Below are 21,996 nucleotides of genomic sequence, written 5' to 3' on the forward strand. Positions count from 1 at the left end.
GCGTCTGAAGGGGAGACAGGCAAAAGGGGTCATAATGGGACATCTGGCACAGCCACTTTGTAATCGAGGTCACCCACCCAGCTCAAGACTGAGTTACAGGCTGATCTTAAATCTTTAAACAACCACAAGGGTCTCCAGCTAGTTTGTTCTTGAGCCAAAAGAGTCCTCAGCTCAATGGTAATCTTTACATCGCGCCTGAGATGACATGACAATGTCCCTTAATCCGGAGCAACTGTGGGGACTGGTCTGGGTCCGGATCTGACTTGGTACGAGCAGGATACAAAAAGTAACGGGTAGGTGGTAACCCACTTCAAGTGAAGGAGCTGTAAGGAACCTAAGCGTACTGGTGTTCATACCACTTACAGGGCAGCTCTGGCTTTTCTCAGGGTGGGTGTCAGCTGTGTGATGAAACCAGCATGTGAAGCAGTTACCTCAAACAAACTAAAACCAATGCACTCATCAAGACAAGGAGTTACATGAAATCAAATAGAAAACCACCATCAAGCCAGGTAGTCACCTAAAGGCAAATTGAAGTGACTGCACACTATGGGAAGTGCACTTCACCAGCCAGCCTATTACACTAAAGGAAAATAAAAGCAATGCTCCCAGTAAACAAGACAACATAAATTGAAAATGTTTCCCCGCAGGACCAACAGTCACAAAAAGTAAAGAAACAGAATGAAGTCAGAGGCACTCCAGGAATCCAGGTAGTCACACAAAATCATAACTGATTGAGCAAACTGTGTACTGAAAACTATTGCAAATAAGACAATTATATTAGAACAAACTAGTCACAAGGAAATAAACGCATGCACCCATCAAGCCGTGCATCACAAGTCAGCAAACGGAATCGAATTAAACCAGCAATACTTGGTGTCACTCAAAAGCAAGTATAAAGTGCACTTCAGCAAGCAGGTCAGCCACATTAACAGGAGACTTTCGAGGATACACCCCTAAAAGTCATAGAATCAGTTGCAAAAAAAACAAATGCACTCCAACAACATAGGAAGTCAAATGAACACCACTGTACATAACAGCACTCTACATAACGCACACATTACACAGAGACTAGCAATCATAGGTGTGTAAAACAGTGTATGGGACATGTTATATAAGACAAACGTGGCTGACTGCTTCGTCTACGTTTTCCCACATTGCCCTGTCCCTTTTCTCCACACACCCCAAAAAGCCCAGCTCCTTTTTCTTTTCTCGTTTTCCTCTTCGTACATTTATTTAGGTTTTATTATGGCGAGGTCTCGATTTTCCTTCCTATTGCTCTACTGGCTGCCTTCCTCAACTCTTTGTGAAGCCAAGCCCTCCATGTCACCCCTTACTTTCAGGGTTACCTCTGCCTTTTTCCCCTAAAGCATAAAGAACGCATGCTCTCCCTATAACCATAACTGATGCCCGTCTCCCTTTGCCATTGACACAAGGTCTCCTTTCCATGGACCACTCTATCCATCTCATCACTAAAACCACTGCCCTCTCTGTTAAGGCCCATGTCTCAATCTCACCACGAATGCTCCTCAGAGGTGTGATAAAAACGGTGCCCACTCCCCTCCCGGAACACGATGAGGAGCCGCCGAGTCTCCCATGTCTCCAAATATATTCAGTGGCCTTGGGCAGGAAGCCCCGCACTCCATGAAGCGTAGCAGGGGCCTGCCTGACGCCCCAGTCTTCCTTTCTCTATTAATGCCCGTCTCCCTCTTACAGTGCCCCCGTCGCCTTCTCTCTCCGCTGACGTCCTGTCTTCCTTCTACCATTAACTCTCCCGTCTCCCTCCTACTGTTAACACCTTTCCCACTCACTAGTCACGCCCTGCCTGCTTCTCGCTCCCCATAACTGCCCTGATGCCTCTCTCTCACCACCACTAATGGCCCTGCTGCTTCTCTCTCACCATTAATCGCCCTGCTACTTCTCTTTCACCATTAATCGCCCTGCTGCTTCTTTCTCACCATTAATCGCCCTGATGCTTCTCTCTCACCATTAACGCCCCTGTTGCCTGAAAGCGTCATTATTACCTGGAAGAACCTGCGGCGTGAGTGGACTCCAGAGATTCTGAGTTCAGCAAGAGGCTTCGGCTCTTAAGAGTCATAGCCCTTTCCCACCCTCTGAATAGTAGTAAATGCCATACGACACTCTGCACATTTGTATATACTATAGCAATATGCACATATAGTCTTTTCAATCCATTCCAAATTAATATCATAAAGTTATAGGCTGACCTGACAATTCGCATCCCAGTAGCTCCATCCTTAAAGTGCAATGTGTTCTGCACACCTGTGGAAACAGCCGTACGTACTGCGCTTCTACTGGAGGTGTGAACGAATTTACGTAGGGAGTGTTGTTGTCCACATTTCCACGGAACACATATAATGAGAGCACAGACAATCACTTTATGTTGCCCTAAATTTTCATTTAAAGAGTTGCAGCATGTCTCAATCTTCACTGATGGCTAAATATCCTGCCTCTGTGTATTTTCCTCCCTGCCCTGGCTGCACCCCTCTGACCCACACCTGCCCCCTGCTTACACCACCTGCCCTGGCTGTACACCTCTGACTGCAGCACAGCTCTCCCCTCTACCCCGCCCCCTGCTTGCACCCCTGTCCTGCTGCACCCCTCGGACTGAAGCACAGCTCTCCCCCGTCCCCCTAATTGCCCTCCCTGCCCTGGCTGCACCCCTCTGACCCACACCTGCCCCCTGCTTTCACCACCTGCCCTGGCTGTACACCTCTGACTGCAGCACAGCTCTCCCCTCTACCCCGCCCCCTACTTGCACCCCTGTCCTGCTGCACCCCTCGGACTGAAGCACAGCTCTCCCCTCCACCCCGTCCCCCTAATTGCCCTCCCTGCCCTGGCTGCACCCCTGTGACCCACACCTGCCCCCTGCTTACACCCCCTGCCCTGGCTGTACACCTCTGACTGCAGCACAGCTCTCCCCTCTACCCTGTCCCCATGCTTGCACCCCTGTCCTGCTGCACCCCTCGGACTGAAGCACAGCTCTCCCCTCCACCCCGTCCCCCTAATTGCCCTCCCTGCCCTGGCTGCACCCCTGTGACCCACACCTGCCCCCTGCTTTCACCACCTGCCCTGGCTGTACACCTCTGACTGCAGCACAGCTCTCCCCTCTACCCTGTCCCCATGCTTGCACCCCTGGCCTGCTGCACCCCTCGGACTGAAGCACAGCTCTCCCCTCCACCCCGTCCCCCTAATTGCCCTCCCTGCCCTGGCTGCACCCCTGTGACCCACACCTGCCCCCTGCTTACACCCCCTGCCCTGGCTGTACACCTCTGACTGCAGCACAGCTCTCCCCTCTACCCTGTCCCCATGCTTGCACCCCTGTCCTGCTGCACCCCTCGGAGTGAAGCACAGCTCTCCCCTCCGCCCCGTCCCCCTAATTGCCCTCCCTGCCCTGGCTGCACCCCTGTGACCCACACCTGCCCCCTGCTTACACCCCCTGCCCTGGCTGTACACCTCTGACTGCAGCACAGCTCTCCCCTCTACCCTGTCCCCATGCTTGCACCCCTGTCCTGCTGCACCCCTCGGACTGAAGCACAGCTCTCCCCTCCACCCCGTCCCCCTAATTGCCCTCCCTGCCCTGGCTGCACCCCTGTGACCCACACCTGCCCCCTGCTTACACCCCCTGCCCTGGCTGTACACCTCTGACTGCAGCACAGCTCTCCCCTCTACCCTGTCCCCATGCTTGCACCCCTGTCCTGCTGCACCCCTCGGACTGAAGCACAGCTCTCCCCTCCGCCCCGTACCCCTAATTGCCCTCCCTGCCCTGGCTGCACCCATGTGACCCACACCGGCCCCCTGCTTACACCCCCTGCCCTGGCTGTACACCTCTGACTGCAGCACAGCTCTCCCCTCTACCCTGTCCCCATGCTTGCACCCCTGTCCTGCTGCACCCCTCGGACTGAAGCACAGCTCTCCCCTCCACCCCGTCCCCCTAATTGCCCTCCCTGCCCTGGCTGCACCCCTGTGACCCACACCTGCCCCCTGCTTACACCCCCTGCCCTGGCTGTACACCTCTGACTGCAGCACAGCTCTCCCCTCTACCATGTCCCCATGCTTGCACCCCTGTCCTGCTGCACCCCTCGGACTGAAGCACAGCTCTCCCCTCCACCCCGTCCCCCTAATTGCCCTCCCTGCCCTGGCTGCACCCCTGTGACCCACACCTGCCCCCTGCTTTCACCACCTGCCCTGGCTGTACACCTCTGACTGCAGCACAGCTCTCCCCTCTACCCTGTCCCCATGCTTGCACCCCTGTCCTGCTGCACCCCTCGGACTGAAGCACAGCTCTCCCCTTCACCCCGTCCCCCTAATTGCCCTCCCTGCCCTGGCTGCACCCCTGTGACCCACACCTACCCCCTGCTTACACCCCCTGCCCTGGCTGTACACCTCTGACTGCAGCACAGCTCTCCCCTCTACCCTGTCCCCATGCTTGCACCCCTGTCCTGCTGCACCCCTCGGACTGAAGCACAGCTCTCCCCTCCACCCCCGCCCCCCCTGCTTGCCACCTGTGCTGGTGTACTCTTCGGACTATAGCACACCTCTCCCCTCTACCCTCCGACCCCCCTGCTTGCCCCCCTTTCCTGGCTGCACCCCTTATTATCTTGTGTAATTGGGTTAATGTCCTCTTGGTTTAACATAGTCAAGAAGCTCATTATCCAATTGACGTAATTTCAGACATTATTGTGCTCCTCTCAGTGTAAGCTACGGAGGTCAGTCATCTTTCGTGTAGCGTTTATTATCCAAATTTTCTGGCAGAAGCATTGAAGACCTGTTTAGTATCCTCATAAAATGACTTCCTGCCTCTCGCGAAATTGGATAATACTTCCATGAAGAATAGATGGTGTTCATAGGTCTGCACAGCTCAAAGCTGAAGGAAAATGGAAGGGTATTCCTACAGGGGCTTCTTTCGGTCCTACAGGAGCAAGTAGCAGAATAGACTGTGCTTTGTGTTTCAGTTTGCTGCACTTTACAACAAAGTTTTAAACAACGACGCCTCATGGCACCTAAACATGCTTTTTAACCAGCTCCAGTCACAGAGCTACTTGAATAAATAAAGGAAGGACGGATGTGCTAAGGAAAACAAGTGATTAGTGAATAGTGCTTATTATTTATACATTGTGCAGCACAGATATAACAATTATCACCAATAGAGGTTTTATGTAATGCAATTCAGCTTGTCAATGGTAACCTATAACTCGCAGTTATGGCAATGTCTGTGTATACGGGTCTTTACGATAACAATAGCCATCATTTATTATGTACATCGAGAGAGAAGCAAAGCTAGTGATGGGCCCAGAGAGGGAGGACAGAGCAGAATAAGGTTTCTGATTTATATTCACCTCACTTTCCCGTAGAAAGCCCTTTCAGAGCTGTATTAATACTTTGTTATTCCTCTGGAAAGTTGACTTTTCAGAGCTAATATGAACACCGGACACCCGAGAATCCCAATAATGCCCCGTGGCATTTTTGATTTCTTGGCTAATGAAAAAAAATGACTTTTGAAATGGGTGGAGCCCCTTTCACGGATTTCATTATTTTCAGTTCTTTGGCACACATCATTGACTAAGATAGATTTTCAACATGCCCCTGGAACTCGGATGATGAGAATGTAAACGCTCAGAAGAATAAAGTCCCCCCCGGAAATAATGACTTTTCATATTCTCCTCAGCGTTCCACTCTCAAGCAATTAACCGGACCCTGGTGGCTAATTCCGTTCTGCAAAGGGGAATGCAACATACATAGATAGACATACATTACAACACTTGCCGAAGTTTTCTTACCGCCGTCCGCCGACATCCTGTTCCTCCTCGCAGCGTGTGCGTCAACAGTGTGTGCGCCACCCCCCGCGCGGCATCCAATGATGGCTGCTGCATGCTGGTGGACCAGCCAATCCTGGCGCTGGGGGGGCACATTTGCTGCTCGCCCTGTTTGCTTTGAAAACCCGGGCTGTGACACTGGCAGCAGGCGAACAAGTACCCCCCTGGGTCCGGCTGGGGAACTTAGTGCGCATGCTTGAGATAGTAACCAACAATCCCAAGCATGCACCAAGTGCACTACGGTCTGCCTGAGTGTCACTCAAGCTGCAGGCCACCCCGCCCCCCCTGCACAATTCCTGGCGGTGGGCTGAGGGCGGAGGCTGATTGTTGCAATGTATTTAATTAAAAATGTATAGATAGGATTGCGGCCGCGATGCGGGTCCATTGTGGCTGGTGGGGCTACGCCCCTACGCCCCAATGGACGCACCGCTGCTGTCTATCGCCCCCACTCTATCTGTCTATCTATCGCCCTCACTCTATCTATCTATCGCCCTCACTCTATCTATCTATCGCCCTCACTCTATCTATCTATCGCCCTCACTCTATCTATCTACCGCCCTCAATCTATCTATCTATTGCCCTCACTCACTCTATCTATCTATCGCCCTCACTCTATCAATTTCCCTCACTCTATCTATCTATCGGCCTCACTCTATCTTTCTATCAATCTATCTATCTATGGGCCTCACTCTATCTATCTATCTATCTATCGCCCTCACTCTATCTGTCTATCTATCGCCCTCACTCTATCTATCTATCGCCCTCACTCTATCTATCTATCGCCCTCACTCTATCTATCTATCGCCCTCACTCTATCTATCTACCGCCCTCAATCTATCTATCTATTGCCCTCACTCACTCTATCTATCTATCACCCTCACTCTATGTATCTATCGCACTCACTCTATCTGTCTATCTATCGCCCTCACTCTATCTATCTATCGCCCTCACTCTATCTATCTATCGCCCTCACTCTATCTATCTATCGCCCTCACTCTATCTATCGCCCTCACTCTATCTGTCTATCTATCGCCCTCACTCTATCTATCTATCTATCGCCCTCACTCTATCTATCTATCTAGCACCCTCACTCTATCTAACTATCTATCGATCGCCCTCACTCTATCTATCGCCCTCACTCTACCTATCTATTGCTCTCACTCTATCTATCTATCTATCTATCTATCTATCTATCTATCTATCTATCTATCGCCCTTACTCTATCTATCTATCTATCTATCGCCCTCACTCTATCTATCTATCTATCTATCTATCTATCTATCTATCTATCTATCTATCACACTCACTCTATCTCTATCATCCTATCACCCTCACTATATCTATCTATCTCTCCATCTATCTATCTATCGCCCTCACTCTTATCTGTCTATCTATCTATCGCCCTCACTCTATCTGTCTATCTATCGCCCTCACTCTATCTATCGATCGCCCTCACTCTATCTATCTATCTATCGCCCTCACTCTATGTATCTATTGCCCTCACTCTATCTATCTATCTATCTATCTATCTATCTATCTATCTATCTATCTATCTATCTATCTATCTATCTATCTATATATCTATCTATCGCCCTCACTCTATTTATCTATCTATTGCCCTCACTCTATCACTTACCTTCACTCTATCTATCTATCGGCCTCACTCTATCTTTCTATCAATCTATCTATCTATGGGCCTCCCTCTATCTATCTATCTATCACCCTCACTCTATCTATCTGTCTATCTATCGCCCTCACTCTATCTATCTATCGCCCTCACTCTATCTATCTATCGCCCTCACTCTATCTATCTACCACCCTCAATCTATCTATCTATTGCCCTCACTCACTCTATCTATCTATCGCCCTCACTCTATCAATTTCCCTCACTCTATCTATCGGCCTCACTCTATCTTTCTATCAATCTATCTATCTATGGGCCTCACTCTATCTATCTATCTATCGCCCTCACTCTATCTGTCTATCTATCGCCCTCACTCAATCTATCTATCACCCTCACTCTATGTATCTATTGCACTCACTCTATCTGTCTATCTATCGCCCTCACTCTATCTATCTATCGCCCTCACTCTATCTATCTATCGCCCTCACTCTATCTATCGATCGCCCTCATTCTATCTATCGCCCTCACTCTATCTGTCTATCTATCGCCCTCACTCTATCTATCTATCTATCTATCTATCTATCTATCTATCTATCTATCTATCTATCTATCTATCTATCTATCTATCTATCTATCGCCCTCACTCAATCTATCTATCTATCTATCTATCTATCTCCCTCACTCTATCGATCTATCTATATATCTATCTATCTATCTATCTATCTATCTATCTATCTATCTATCTATCTATCTATCTATCTGTCTATCACACTCACTCTATCGCTCTATCACCCTCACTCTATCTATCTCTCTATCTTTCTATCGCCCTCACTCTATCTTTCTGTCTATCGCACTCACTCTATCTATCGCCCTCACTCTATCTGTCTATCTATCTGTCTATCACCCTCACTCTATCTCTCTATCAACCTATCACCCTCACTCTATCTATCTCTCTATCTATCTCTCTATCTATCACCCTCACTCTATCTATCTGTCTATCTATCTATCGCTCGCCCTCACTCTATCTTTGTCTATCGCACTCACTCTATCTATCTATCTATCTATCAATCTATCGCCCTCACTCTATCTATCTATCTATCTATCTATCGCCCTCACTCTATCTATCTATCGCCCTCACTCTATCTATCGCCCTCACTCTATCGCCCTCACTCTATCTATCGCCCTCAGTCTATCTATCTATCGCCCTCTATCTATCTATCGCCCTCACTCTATCTATCGCCCTCACTCTATCTATCGCCCTCACTCTATCTATCTATCGCCCTCACTCTATCTATCGCCCTCACTCTATCTATCTATGGCCCTCACTCTATCTATCTATCTATCCATCTATCTATCTATCTATCTATCTATCTATCTATCTATCTATCCATCCATCTATCTATCTGTATATTACACTCACTCTATCTCTCTATCAACCTATCACCCTCACTCTATCTATCTATCTCTCTATCTATCTATCTATCTATCGCCTCACTCTATCTGTCTATCTATCTATCGCTCGCCCTCACTCTATCTTTCTGTCTATCGCACTCACTCTATCGCCATCAGTCTATCTACCTATCTATCGCCCTCACTCTATCTATCTATGTATCTATCTATCGCCCTCACTCTATCTATCCATCGCCCTCACTCTATCTATCCATCGCCCTCACTCTATCTATCGCCCTCACTCTATCTATCTATCGCCCTCACTCTATCTATCTATTGCCCTCACTCTATCTATCTACCGCCCTCACTCTATCTCTCTATCGCCCTCACTCTATCTCTCTATCTATCGCCCTCACTCTATCTATCTATCTATTATCTATCAATCTATCGCCCTCACTCTATCGCCCTCACTCTATCTTTCGCCCTCACTCTATCTATCGCCCTCACTCTATCTATCTATCTATCTATCTATCTATCTATCTATCTATCTATCTATCTATCTATCTATCTATCTATCTATCAATCTATCTATCTATCTGTCAATCGCCCTCACTCTATCTCTCTATCAATCTATTGCCCTAACTCTATCTATCTATCTATCTATCTAGCACCCTCACTCTATCTATCTATCTATCTAGCACCCTCACTCTATCTATCTATCGCCCTCACTCTATCTATCTATGGCCCTCACTCTATCTATCTATCTATCTATCTCCCTATCTCCCTCACTCTATCGATCTATCTATCTATCTATCTATATATCTATCTATCTATCTGTCTATCACACTCACTCTATCTCTCTATCTCTCTATCACCCTCACTCTATCTATCTCTTTATCTATCTATCGCCCTCACTCTATCTGTCTATCTATCTATCGCTCGCCCTCACTCTATCTTTCTGTCTATCGCACTCACTCTATCGCCATCAGTCTATCTATCTATCTATCTATCGCCCTCACTCTATCTATCTATCGCCCTCACTCTATCTATCACCCTCACTCTATCTATCCATCGCCCTCACTCTATCTATCCATCGCCCTCACTCTATCTATCGCCCTCACTCTATCTATCTATTGCCCTCACTCTATCTATTGCCCTCACTCTATCTATCTACCGCCCTCAATCTATCTATCTATTGCCCTCACTCACTCTATTTATCTATCGCCCTCACTCTATCAATTTCCCTCACTCTATCTATCTATCGGCCTCACTCTATCTTTCTATCAATCTATCTATCTATCGCCCTTACTCTATCTGTCTATCTATCGCCCTCACTCTATCTATCTATCGCCCTCACTCTATCTATCTATCACCCTCACTCTATGTATCTATCACACTCACTCTATCTGTCTATCTATCGCCCTCACTCTATCTATCTATCGCCCTCACTCTATCTATCTATCGCCCTCACTCTATCTATCTATCGCCCTCACTCTATCTATCGATCGCCCTCATTCTATCTATCGCCCTCACTCTATCTGTCTATCTATCGCCCTCACTCTATCTATCTATCTATCGCCCTCACTCAATCTATCTATCTAGCACCCTCACTCTATCTAACTATCTATCGATCGCCCTCACTCTATCTATCACCCTCACTCTACCTATCTATTGCTCTCACTCTATCTATCTATCTATCTATCTATCTATCTATCTATCTATCTATCTATCTATCGCCCTTACTCTATCTATCTATCTATCGCCCTCACTCTATCTATCTATCTATCTATCTATCTATCTATCTATCTATCTATCTATCTATCTATCTATCTATTGCCCTCACTCACTCTATTTATCTATCGCCCTCACTCTATCAATTTCCCTCACTCTATCTATCTATCGGCCTCACTCTATCTTTCTATCAATCTATCTATCTATCGCCCTTACTCTATCTGTCTATCTATCGCCCTCACTCTATCTATCTATTGCCCTCACTCTATCTATTGCCCTCACTCTATCTATCTACCGCCCTCACTCTATCTCTCTATCTATCACCCTCACTCTATCTCTCTATCTATCGCCCTCACTCTATCTCTCTATCTATCGCCCTCACTCTATCTATCTATTTATTATCTATCAATCTATCGCCTCACTCTATCTATCACCCTCACTCTATCTTTCGCCCTCACTCTATCGCCCTCACTCTATCTATCTATTGCCCTCACTCTATCTATCTATCTATCTATCTATCTATCTATATATCTATCTATCTATCTATCTATCTATCTATCTATCTATCTATCTGTCAATCGCCCTCACTCTATCTCTCTATCAATCTATTGCCCTCACTCTATCTATCTATCTACCTATCTAGCACCCTCACTCTATCTATCTATCTGTCTAGCACCCTCACTCTATCTATCTATCTATCGCCCTCACTCTATCTATCTATGGCCCTCACTCTATCTATCTATCTATCTATCTATCTATCTATCTATCTATCTATCTATCTATCTATCTATCTCCCTCACTCTATCGATCTATCTATCTATCTATCTATCTATCTATCTATCTATCTATCTATCTATCTATCTATATATCTATTGTCTATCACCCTCACTCTATCTGTCTCTCTATCTATCTATCGCCCTCACTCTATCTGTCTATCTATCTATCTATCGCTCGCCCTCACTCTATCTTTCTGTCTATCGCACTCACTCTATCGCCATAAGTCTATCTATCTATCTATCGCCCTCACTCTATCTATCTATCGCCCTCACTCTATCTATCTATCGCCCTCACTCTATCTATCTATCGCCCTCACTCTATCTATCTATCGCCCTCACTCTATCTATCCATCGCCCTCACTCTATCTATCCATCGCCCTCACGCTATCTATCGCCCTCACTCTATCTATCCATCGCCCTCACTCTATCTATCCATTGCCCTCACTCTATCTATCGCCCTCACTCTATCTATCTATTGCCCTCACTCTATCTATTGCCCTCACTCTATCTATCTAACGCCCTCAATCTATCTATCTATTGCCCTCACTCACTCTATCTATCTATCGCCCTCTATCTATCTATCGCCCTCACTCTATCAATTTCCCTCACTCTATCTATCTATCGGCCTCCCTCTATCTTTCTATCAATCTATCTATCTATGGGCCTCACTCTACCTATCTATCGCCCTCACTCTATCTGTCTATCTATCGCCCTCACTCTATCTATCTATCACCCTCACTCTATGTATCTATCGCACTCACTCTATCTGTCTATCTATCGACCTCACTCTATCTATCTATCGCCCTCACTCTATCTATCTATCGCCCTTACTCTATCTATCGATCGCCCTCATTCTATCTATCGCCCTCACTCTATCTGTCGATCTATCGCCCTCACTCTATCTGTCTATCTATCGCCCTCACTCTATCTATCTATCGATCGCCCTCACTCAATCTATCTATCTAGCACCCTCACTCTATCTAACTATCTATCGATCGCCCTCACTCTATCTATCGCTCTCACTCTACCTATCTATTGCTCTCACTCTATCTAGCTATCTATCTATCTATCTATCTATCTATCTATCTATCGCCCACACTCTATCTATCGCCCTTACTCTATCTATCTATCTATCTATCTATCTAACTATCTATCTATCTATCTATCTATCTATCTATCTATCGCCCTCACTCTATCGCCCTCACTCTATCTATCTATCTATCTATCTATCACACTCACTCTATCTCTATCTTCCTATCACCCTCACTATATCTATCTATCTCTCCATCTATCTATCTATCGCCCTCACTCTTATCTGTCTATCTATCGCCCTCACTCTATCTATCGATCGCCCTCACTCTATCTATCTATCTATCGCCATTACTCTATGTATCTATCGCCCACACTCTATCTATCTATCTATCTATCTATCTATCTATCTATCTATCTATCTATCTATCTATCTATCTATTGCCCTCACTCTATCAATTACCTTCACTCTATCTATCTATCGGCCTCACTCTATCTTTCTATCAATCTATCTATCTATGGGCCTCCCTCTATCTATCTATCTATCACCCTCACTCTATCTGTCTATCTATCGCCCTCACTCTATGTATCTATCGCCCTCTATCTGTCTATCTATCGCCCTCACTCTATCTCTCTATCGCCCTCACTCTATCTATCTATCGATCACCCTCACTCTATCTATCGCCCTCACTCTATCTATCTATCACCCTCACTCTATCTATCTATTGCCCTCACTCTATCGCCCTTACTCTTTCTATCGCCTTCCCTCTATCTATCTATCGCTCTCACTCTATCTATCTATCTATCTATCTATCTAGCACCCTCACTCTATCTATCTATCGATCGCCCTCACTCTATCTATCTATCGCCCTCACTCTATCTATCGCCCTCACTCTATCTAGCTATCTATCTATCTATCTATCGCCCACACTCTATCTATCTCCCTCACTCTATCATTCTGTCTATCGCACTCACTCTATTGCCATCAGCCTATCTATTTATCTCCATTACTCTATCTATTGCCCTCACTCTATCTATCGCACTCACTCTATCTATCGCCCTCACTCTATCTATCGCCCTCACTCTTATCTATCTATCTATCTATCTATCTGTCTATCGCCCTCACTCTATCGATCTATCACTCTAACACCCTCACTCTATCTATCTATTACCGTCTATCTATCGCCCTCACTCTATCTTTCTATCAATCTATCTATCTATCTTTGGGCCTCACTCTATCTATCTATCTATCTATCGCCCACACTCTATCTATCTCCCTCACTCTATCTTTCTGTCTATCGCACTCACTCTATCGCCATCAGCCTATCTATTTATCTCCCTCACTCTATCTATTGCCCTCACTCTGTCTATCTATCGCCCTCAATCTGTCTATCTATCGCCCTCACTCTATCTATCTATTGCCCTCACTCTATCCATTTATCTATCTATCTATCTATCTATCTATCTATCTATCTATCTATCTATCTATCTATCTATCTCCCTCACTCTATCGATCTATCTATCTATCTATCTATCTATCTATCTATCTATCTATCTATCTATCTATATATCTATTGTCTATCACCCTCACTCTATCTATCTCTCTATATATCTATCGCCCTCACTCTATCTGTCTATCTATCTATCTATTGCTCGCCCTCACTCTATCTTTCTGTCTATCGCACTCACTCTATCGCCATAAGTCTATCTATCTATCTATTGCCCTCACTCTATCTATCTATCGCCCTCACTCTATCTATCTATCGCCCTCACTCTATCTATCTATCGCCCTCACTCTATCTATCTATCGCCCTCACTCTATCTATCTATCGCCCTCACTCTATCTATCCATCGCCCTCACGCTATCTATCGCCCTCACTCTATCTATCCATCGCCCTCACTCTATCTATCCATTGCCCTCACTCTATCTATCGCCCTCACTCTATCTATCTATTGCCCTCACTCTATCTATTGCCCTCACTCTATCTATCTAACGCCCTCAATCTATCTATCTATTGCCCTCACTCACTCTATCTATCTATCGCCCTCTATCTATCTATCTATCGCCCTCACTCTATCAATTTCCCTCACTCTATCAATCTATCGGCCTCACTCTATCTTTCTATCAATCTATCTATCTATGGGCCTCACTCTACCTATCTATCGCCCTCACTCTATCTGTCTATCTATCGCCCTCACTCTATCTATCTATCACCCTCACTCTATGTATCTATCGCACTCACTCTATCTGTCTATCTATCGACCTCACTCTATCTATCTATCGCCCTCACTCTATCTATCTATCGCCCTTACTCTATCTATCGATCGCCCTCATTCTATCTATCGCCCTCACTCTATCTGTCGATCTATCGCCCTCACTCTATCTGTCTATCTATCTCCCTCACTCTATCTATCTATCTATCGCCCTCACTCAATCTATCTATCTAGCACCCTCACTCTATCTAACTATCTATCGATCGCCCTCACTCTATCTATCGCTCTCACTCTACCTATCTATTGCTCTCACTCTATCTAGCTATCTATCTATCTATCTATCTATCGCCCACACTCTATCTATCGCCCTTACTCTATCTATCTATCTATCTATCTATCTATCTATCTATCTATCTATCTATCTATCTATCTATCTATCTATCTATCGCCCTCACTCTATCGCTATCATCCTATCACCCTCACTATATCTATCTATCTCTCCATCTATCTATCTATCGCCCTCACTCTTATCTGTCTATCTATCGCCCTCACTCTATCTATCTATCGATCGCCCTCACTCTATCTATCTATCTATCGCCATTACTCTATGTATCTATCGCCCACACTCTATCGCCCTCACTCTATCTATCTATCTATCTATCTATCTATCTATCTATCTATCTATTGCCCTCACTCTATCAATTACCTTCACTCTATCTATCTATCGGCCTCACTCTATCTTTCTATCAATCTATCTATCTATGGGCCTCCCTCTATCTATCTATCTATCACCCTCACTCTATCTGTCTATCTATCGCCCTCACTCTATGTATCTATCGCCCTCTATCTGTCTATCTATCGCCCTCACTCTATCTGTCTATCTATCGCCCTCACTCTATCTATCTATCGCCCTCTATCTGTCTATCTATCGCCCCCACTCTATCTGTCTATCTATCGCCCTCACTCTATCTATCTATCGATCACCCTCACTCTATCTATCGCCCTCACTCTATCTATCTATTGCCCTCACTCTATCGCCCTTACTCTTTCTATCGCCTTCCCTCTATCTCTCTATCACCCTCACTCTATCGATCTATCACTCTAACACCCTCACTCTATCTATCTATTACCGTCTATCTATCACCCTCACTCTATCTTTCTATCAATCTATCTATCTATCTTTGGGCCTCACTCTATCTATCTATCTATCTATCGCCCACACTCTATCTATCTCCCTCACTCTATCTTTCTGTCTATCGCACTCACTCTATCGCCATCAGCCTATCTATTTATCTCCCTCACTCTATCTATTGCCCTCACTCTGTCTATCTATCGCCCTCACTCTGTCTATCTATCGCCCTCACTCTATCGCCCTCACTCTATCCATTTATCTATCTATCTATCTATCTATCTATCTATCTATCTATCTATCTATCTATCTATCTATCGCCCTCACTCTATCGCTCTAACAATCTAACGCCCTCACTCTATCTATCTATCGCCCTCACTCTATCTATCTATCTATAGATCGCCCTCACTTTATCTATCTATTGCCCTCACTCTATCTATCTATCGCCCTCACTCTATCAATCGCCCTCACTCTATCTATCGGCCTCACTCTATCTTTCTATCAATCTATCTATCTATGGGCCTCACTCTATCTATCTATCACCCTCACTCTGTCTATCTATCTATCGCCCTCACTCTATCTATCTATCGCCCTCACTCTGTGTCTATCGCCCTCACTCTATGTGTCTATCGCCCCCACTCTATCTGTCTATCTATCGCCCTCACTCTATCTATCTATCGATCGCCCTCACTCTATCTATCTATCTATCACCCTCACTCTATCTATCTATCTATCTATCTATGGCCCTCAGTCTATCTATCTATCTATCGGCCTCACTCTATCTGTCTATCGCCCTAACTCTATCTATCTATCACCCTCACTCTCTCTATCGCCATCACTCTATCTATCTATCTATCTATCGCCCTCACTCTATCTATCTATCGTCCTCACTCTATCTATCTATCTATCGCCCTCTCTCTATCAATCGCCCTCACTCTTTCTATCTATCTATCTATTATCTATCTATCGCCCTCACTCTATCTATTGCCCTCACTCTATCTATCGCCCTCACTCTATCTATCGCCCTCAATCTATCTATCGCCCTCACTCTATCTATCTATTAATTACCCTCACTCTATCTATCGCCCTCACTCTATCTATCTATCTATCTATCTATCTATCTATCTATCTATCTATCTATCTATCTATCTATCTATCTATCTATCTACTTTCCAGCCTCCTGATTCTCACCCACTGCCTTTCTATGCTCCATGGACTTTATAAGTTATTATATGTTCTGTAACTGATGTAACTATTTAACTCTGTTTCTAATGTTAACCTCCTCCAAAGCGCTCTGATTCCTCCCGGTATAGCCAGTGCTATATAAAACTATGCAAATAAATATATACATATATCTATATATATATCCAAACAAGTGCTCACAAGTCACTTTGCCTCTTAAAGAACGACCACGGTGGGCCAAAGGCACAGACTCCAGTTAAAGTTGCAAAAAAGAAATGTCATTGTCTTAGCATCAAAACTGCCACAAATTTGGATTTAAGTGAGTGAGGAGAAAGGCACCCACTATGGCAAGAAACCAACAGGAACTCAAAGTACCAGCATGCCTTGCATGCACACGCCCACTGAGGCGGGACTATTTGGGTGCATATCAGCTGTTCCTGATTGATTGCCTGCTACCTCCCTCTGCCATTTGCCCGTGAACAAGAGCATCGTAATGCTTGAAACGCGTTGGGCTGCCTACGAACTTGAGAGTGAGACTGTTACCCTGCTGTGCCACACTTTCATTAAAGGTATTGAACTCTCTGCTGTGTGGCGTCTTCACATTGTGGCAGTTTTGATTGGATATATATATATATATATATATATATATATATATATTTTTCTCCCCAATGATGCGGCACTCAGCGTTTATGGGTTTATAAACAACAATTCCTTTATTTCTCCAGCTCGGACCAACGCGTTTCAGCCATCACAGGCTTTGTTCACGGTAAGTGAGCTTTTTTCTATGTCCACTATTTATCCCATTTCAGACAGTTATGGTGCATTATGGGATTTGTGGTCAAGTTACATTTCATGTTTATGCAAATTGCAGATAGCAACAATTTTAGTACTATTTACAGATTTAGAAACAAACGCTCTGCTTTACGCGCTTAAACATTTTTACAGCCTCATATTAATTGCATATGTAGACATTTTCTCAAGTGTAGGGTATCGTACCCTTTTTCCCCATTTACAGTTCTCATTCAATATTATACTTTTCCCAATGTCTGTCGACTACTCGTTATTATAAAAAATCAAAACCCTGGGTACTTGCTCCAGGGTTTTGAAGCACCAGCCAGTGTGAGTGGGTCTGAATTGAGTGAAGACGGTGGGTCTGACAGTGGAGCAAGTACCCAGGGTTTTGATTTTTTAGACGAGGTCCTCCTGTGGAACATGGACAAGTCCATATCCAGAGGAGGAGGCCGCGGAAGAGGATCATACCAACCCAGAGGAAGAGGAAAAAATCACGCTACGGGACAACAAGAAAAACCAGAAGAGCCAAAAGAAAAAGAGAAAAAGACGTATCCTCTGAGGAATCGGAAATAGAAAATCTTATTATAAATCTTTCAGAGCATACGCTAACAGAAGAAGAAACTACACTGTTGAACAAAGGCCTCTCTTTCTGTCCCGAAAAACACTTTAACCCCACTGAAACCAGAATAGACTTATACAAATATATACGCAAATTAAAACTTGCGAAATTTCATGCCAAACGCCCGAAAACAACGTTGAACACGGAAATTGGAGAGGCATCAGACAAACAATCAGACTGGCAGATTGAAGAATTACCTGATCTCCAGAGCATTTTCGGACTCTTGTATGAACCTAACACAGCAGAAACACCTGAAATCTCGGGAACACAGCTGCTAGAAGACCTGAACATCAGAACTGACCGTAGAGTCAAGAGCGGTCTAAAGAGGAAATCCAAATTTTGTCCAACTTTGTCTCCGGGAAATAGAATCGATATGTTTTCAGAGGCTGTAGTTGAAGAAATTGAAAAACTGACGACACAAAGAAAAGGAAACAAAAGAGAAAATCTCACTAAAAGAGAAAGACAAGCCATAAAAACCCTAAATGATGATGTCAATCTCACGATAAAGCCGGCGGACAAAGGCGGGAATATCGTCTTAATGAAAACAACAGACTATGTACAAGAAGCTAAGAGACAGCTAGACAACCGAGACAACTATTCAAAACTGTCAATAAGTCCGATTAACCAAATGACGTTGCATCTCAATGGATTAATTCACAAATGGCAACAAGATGGATTATTGGATGAGGAAGAAAAGAAATTCCTAATGAATGAGCACCCAATAATCCCCACAATTTATTTTCTGCCGAAAATCCATAAGACCCTCACCAACCCACCCGGCAGACCTATTGTGGCATCGTGTGAAAGCCTCTATGAGAACATCTCACAATACGTGGATCTGTTCCTAGCGCCAATCGCCAAAAGTATGAGTTCATATATTAAAGACACTGGAGACTTTTTAAAGATCTTGGATAATATTGCTTGGAATGAGAACTACTTATTGATAACAATGGATGCAGTTTCACTGTACACATCGATAAGACATAACATTGGCTTAGAGGCTTGCAATTATTTCCTTAAGCAACGAAACGTCGGAGAACGTAAACACACAGAAATGCTCATGACAATGATTGAGTTATGTTTAACCAACAATGTATTCTTATTTGACACCCAACTATACAAACAGGAGTGTGGAACTGCTATGGGGATTTCGTTTTCTCCCAACTATGCTAATGTGACTATGGGATGGTGGGAGAAGACCATTGCATGGGACCACGCAAACCAAACAGATCTGGAAAAAATAATACTGTGGGTCCGATTTATCGACGATCTGTTCATAATTTGGAATGGCACCAAAAAGGACTTTGATGTATACTTTGAAAAATTGTGCAACAATGACATTGGGCTACAATTCACTCACTCCATCAGTGAAAAGGAAATCGACTTCCTGGATATAAAAGTATACGTAGAGAACGAGCAGTTACAAACTACACTTTTTCGGAAACAAACAGCTACCAACAGTATCCTCCATGGGACAAGCTTCCACCCACAACCTCTACTGGCGAGTATCCCATTTGGCGAATTTATTCGCATGAAAAGAAACTGCTCCGTAGAACAAGATGCAGAAAAGAAGATAATGGAAACCACAGAAAGGTTAAAATTGAGAGGATACAGCAAAAGAACACTTGAGAAGAGCAAGAAAAAAGTGGAACTGAAAACAAGACCTATGATAATGTCTACACAAAGAGTAAAGGAAAAGTCTGATGAAGCACCGAGATTCGTAACAACGTTCAGCAAAGAGAGTGGCATCATTAAAAACAAGATCCAAAAATACTGGCATCTGATTGCAGGAGACCCGGATTTGAAGAAAATCATAGGTGACGGACCAAAAATGAGCTACAAAAAACCTATGTCCCTAAAGGATCATTTGGTAAAGAGTCACTTCAAATTGAGAAAACCTAGCGGAACAAATAACTGGTTAACCAACCAACGAAATGGATTCCGCAAATGCAATGTTTGTAAAGCATGTAAAATTGGCCTGAATACAAACACATATGATGAATCGGATGGCAAAAAAACACTCATAGAAGGTCAAATTACCTGCTCCTCCACATATGTAGTCTATGTGATACAGTGTAAATGTGGTTCACGTTACATTGGAAGCACAACCTGTGCCCTGAAAAAACGGATCCTAGAACATATCCGAGCTGTAAAAAACAAAAATCTGGCATATGCCACAGCAAAACACATGATATCATGTCAAAAAGGAGACTGGAAATCGATGTCCTACTATGGCATACACATGGTCAACTTGGGAGAACGGGGAGGAAACAGACTGCGCAAATTAAGACAAATTGAATCCAAATTCATAATCAGATTAAAGACCAAGATGCCGAGAGGGATGAATTTTGATGAAGAACTTTATGTTCACTTGGAATAATTGTATATAATGACTTGATTCATATGCAGACTAAGATTCGATCACTGTACTATAGGGTACTATACCCGGTTTAATGGTGCTGGTTTGAAAATTCGACATCTAGAACAATCCCTTTAAAACTTATATTATAATAACGAGTAGTCGACAGACATTGGGAAAAGTATAATATTGAATGAGAACTGTAAATGGGGAAAAAGGGTACGATACCCTACACTTGAGAAAATGTCTACATATGCAATTAATATGAGGCTGTAAAAATGTTTAAGCGCGTAAAGCAGAGCGTTTGTTTCTAAATCTGTAAATAGTACTAAAATTGTTGCTATCTGCAATTTGCATAAACATGAAATGTAACTTGACCACAAATCCCATAATGCACCATAACTGTCTGAAATGGGATAAATAGTGGACATAGAAAAAAGCTCACTTACCGTGAACAAAGCCTGTGATGGCTGAAACGCGTTGGTCCGAGCTGGAGAAATAAAGGAATTGTTGTTTATAAACCCATAAACGCTGAGTGCCGCATCATTGGGGAGAAAATTGTTAAAAGGGCCCTGATCCGGCCCCTTTGCAGAGCACCCACAGTTGTGCGCCCGGAGCCTTTGGATCGTCTTGGTGGAGATATATATATATATATATATATATATATATATATCCGAATCTCGCCATTCAACTCATTCCTTCACGGAAAAACAACGAAGAGTGGATCCAGGTACTCTTGCATATCTCAGTGCTTTAATTGTGCAAAGTCTTTAGCCAGCAATCCGCCATGTCAGTTTCGCCTCCACCAAGAGGCTTGATCACATGACGTGTCATAGACATTGAGGAGGGCATTTAAAGTGCAAAAAAGTGCGCGAACAGGTTGCTAATTGCGGGGCAGCGGTAGCCACCAGGGACCTTACCTTGGAATGGGCCCCGTGTCAACTCGAAAATAGTGTACAAAGGGACACAGGAATCACCTAATTGCATGAACTATTTGCCAGCGAACGCACTACAAATACCGGCATGCTCCTCAAGCAAGTTTAAATTAAGCACCCACCTGAGGGCAATTATGGAAGCACTAAGAAGAGCATGCGTGCGCTACCAAAGGCGAATGATTGAAAGAAACCCTCCCGCCCTCCTCCCTCCGAAGAAGGCCGATACGGCCGAAATGCATCAGGAATTGGAAAACGGAGTGTATCAATTGGTGTCATTAAAGGATGTTTCCCTTCCTGCGTGTGTGCGCCTCGACTCCTTTCTGCAAAGAAAGACTTGGAATAATTTTACACGGCCTGGGTCCTGGCCGAGAGGAAACGCACCC

The 21,996-nt window shown here is 44.4% G+C and overlaps 1 protein-coding gene across 2 annotated transcripts in view; it reads left to right on the forward strand.

The window, feature by feature from the left end:
• Nucleotides 1-21,996, forward strand: part of YBEY (ybeY metalloendoribonuclease) — a 163,949-nt gene that overhangs the window by 85,398 nt on the left and 56,555 nt on the right. The window lies entirely within an intron of this gene.

This window comes from Lissotriton vulgaris, chromosome 2_1 (genome assembly GCF_964263255.1).
Source record: "Lissotriton vulgaris chromosome 2_1, aLisVul1.2, whole genome shotgun sequence".
NCBI lineage: Eukaryota > Metazoa > Chordata > Amphibia > Caudata > Salamandridae > Lissotriton > Lissotriton vulgaris.